Source organism: Diuraphis noxia, unplaced genomic scaffold, assembly GCF_037042655.1.
Source record: "Diuraphis noxia isolate RWA-SAM2 unplaced genomic scaffold, SU_Dnox_SAM2 contig0002, whole genome shotgun sequence".
Lineage (NCBI taxonomy): Eukaryota > Metazoa > Arthropoda > Insecta > Hemiptera > Aphididae > Diuraphis > Diuraphis noxia.
In genome coordinates, this window is record NW_028301712.1 from 82,249,904 (window position 1) to 82,253,328 (window position 3,425).

At 34.4% G+C, this 3,425-nt stretch overlaps 1 pseudogene across 1 annotated transcript; it reads right to left on the reverse strand.

Moving 5' to 3' along the window:
* Nucleotides 1-807: 807 nt before the first annotated feature.
* Nucleotides 808-1,571, reverse strand: LOC149058997 (uncharacterized; annotated as a pseudogene). The gene is made up of 2 exons (XR_016190096.1): nucleotides 1,399-1,571; nucleotides 808-1,309 (listed from the first exon to the last, which is right to left on the reverse strand). The product of XR_016190096.1 is annotated as an uncharacterized LOC149058997 (transcript).
* Nucleotides 1,572-3,425: the final 1,854 nt, after the last annotated feature.

Below are 3,425 nucleotides of genomic sequence, written 5' to 3' on the forward strand. Positions count from 1 at the left end.
TCATCTACTACATAGTTGTTAGAAAGGACAGTCATTTAATGCATTTGCTATATTTAAACTATATAATAAATTGAAAAAAACATGATGGAAAAAAGCAATTGTCAGTTTCACATATTTTTCTCGAAAAACAGTGAATAGATAATATTTAAATTGTATAATATAAGTAGGTACATTGAGTATTATAATACCAAGGTAAGTTCCCATTTACGAAATAACACTTTGTGTGTACCATTATTGTTATACTCATAGCGCTGTGGTAGTGCATATGATTTACTATTTGAGTTTATGAAGGTATGTGATTTTTTATTTTTGTGGATGGTTTACCAAACAACGAGAACGGAAAATCAACCATCGCGATACGTATAATATATGATAGGTATTGGACAAATACATCAGTAAGGCACTTATACTCAGTGGCGTGGCGATGGGTGACACTGGGTGGATGGGAAATAATTTAAATTCATAATAAAGAATTTAGGAAAATAACACAAAATGATATTTTAATATTGTCTAATATAGATATTATAAACGAAAGCTAGTATCCAGTAGGCAGTGGTTACTAACCATTAGTTGGTAATAATACCTACCTAATAAGTACAATTGTCTGTGAAAATCAATCACCCCCCCCCCCAACTCTATTTCCAATTGAGAGACAAAATTATGGTTGATTGATGGGTGGGTGGGTGGGTGGGTATCGCAAAATATACTTGCCTCTGAAAATATTCGAATTCGCCACGCCACTGCTTATACTTATATATATATGTTACGGTAAATGACGTTAAATGTAAATTAACGTTATTCGCCGGTTATTAACGTAATTGACCAAATACATAGGTACCTACAGGTAAATCATCGTTATAAACTAGAGAATTACGTTAATCACCAAATACACAGATAATTATTTTTATGGACCAGATATATACATGCGAGTCTCAAATATCTACTACAAGTTGAAAAATTATGTAGGTACCTAGGTATTTTTAAAAATAGAAAAAATGCATTGTTATTATATTTATTAATTTCTACAAGTTGTACCACCATGAAATCTACTGTTACACAACTTTTCAGCCCCACGACAAGCACAACTACGTTTATTGTTGTAAACCAATCTTGCAATGACAACGCTGGTACCATTGAGGGCCGGTAACAGAACTATTACTAACTGCTTTCCTCAGTGTTCACGCTGTCAACTGTGTACCATCTGCTAATTTGATCACATTGTTCATGTCTAAAAATGTTTCTTCTCAAGCAACTATTTCTTGGTGTATGTAATTTTAATAATTGTTCTTAAGAAAACCACGTTCTGTACCTATAAAAGAAATATTTATAAATTATTTTTAATATAATTAAATGTTTTTAAATTTTAATGACATATTCTTTCATTAAGAATTAACTTACAGAGTTTACATAACTTGGGTGACAACTGTTAGTATATTTCGTGGAGAATCATGAGCTCTATCGACGTCCGGTATAGTTACACGCACAGCTGTGCCTATTTCAAGCCGATAAAACTTTTCTATAGAAAGTTTTATCGTTTTCTCGGCTTGTTTTTCTAAATGTATTCTGACTTTTTACCTGCAATATAAATATTTTCTTGACAATTATCTAAAAAAATATTTATATTTTTTAGTCTTATATTTAGGGTTCAGATATTATTTATCGTTATAAGTACCTACCAAGTTCCGAATTTTTTCTGTGATTTCATTTATGATTTCGTCTTCAATAGTTGGTTCTTATTGGTTATTGTTTTTATTTAATTAGTACCACAATCAGTTTAGCAATCACCTTACCATTGCTCGCGTTGGACATTATTCACTAGAAAATAACAATAAATCACATATTTGTTGATAAATAATGTTAATAACTGGCGAATATCGTTATTTTCCGATATATATATAGATAACATCATTTATTACTGTAACAATAATACACGATTATTACCATAATTTATGGTAAATAATATTATGTATAAATATATATTGTTAAATTATATACTTACTACCTAATTCAGTACTTACTAAGGTCATGGTGCCATTTTTAGCATACTGAAAAAACTGTTTTTATAGACAAGCGCCAAAATGTTACACCCCAAGATAAAATATAAAATAAAATTATAGAAATTCATATTATTGTACGTCAAACATTCCGTGAAATCGTTCAAGATAGTTAAGACTATAATATTATGCTAAAATAGCGTAATCCGCACGTGACAAAATCTCTAAGACAATTTAACAGTTTTCTTCTTTTCCAAAACTCCAACTGAATATAATATTCACTATACGAATATAATATAATATAATATAATAATAAAATATTATATACGTATTACACCTACGTTTAGGTATAGATTTATCGACGGGTTCTTTTGACGAAAAAAAAAAATGTCACTCCAACGTATATATTATAGTCGTACTATGTACATAACAGTGTACAGCACACACAGTTTAGGTATATTATAATGTTATACTATATTATTATTTTTAATATTTAGTCGTCACGCGGGCGTGTACGCGACGCCGCCGCCGCCGCTGCGTTTTGTTGATCGAACACTCGATGTCCGACATTGAGGGAAGAAGACGAGCGCGCGCGCGCGCGCGCGCGTAACGTACGCGATGTGTGTGCGTGTGCAAACAGCCCTCCTCCCTCCCCCTGTCGTCCGCCGCCTCTGCCTCTGCCGCCGCCGCCGCCGATCGTTCGCGCGGCGTTTTCGAGTGGCCACTTGTCGTCGGCGGCGGTGCCTTTGACGCCAGTCGCGCGGCATCACAGCGCTGCCACATAATATTATGCTTGTGTAGTATACCGCGTCGTCTGCGCGTCTCTCTCGTTTTGCCGCAGTCGTCGTTCGTCATCGTACGACTGACACTATACTCGTCGACTTATTTGCGTATGTGTGTGTGTGAGCATCGCGACAAAAACACACGTCCTCCACCCACCCTGCGTGACGAGCTATGCACAATGACGTGTGTGTGTATATATATATATATATAGTTATACAATACAATATATATATAAACTGTCTCTTTTAGCCCTGATCGGGCACCGCCACCACACCCTATATATATAAATACTTATATTGACAACTCGCGTATATACGTGTGCAGTGTGTGTGTTCATTTTGTTCATATACGTTCGAGTACCTGCCGATGAGACGTCGTCGACTCTTTGCGGCGCGGTGACACGTATATCAATATAATATATTATATCATATACACTATATAATAGTATTATACTTCACTGCACTCGGCAGGCAGTCGATGTCGTTTGATATAAAATATGTATATAGAGGAACACATATACACTAGGTGTCTAGGTATACCAATTACTGGCAATTAGTAAAGGAAATATAGTTTTATTCTCATTTCCGTATATATGTTTAGCTTATAGATTTATGATTATACGAGTAAGTACTTAGGTATATTATGGTC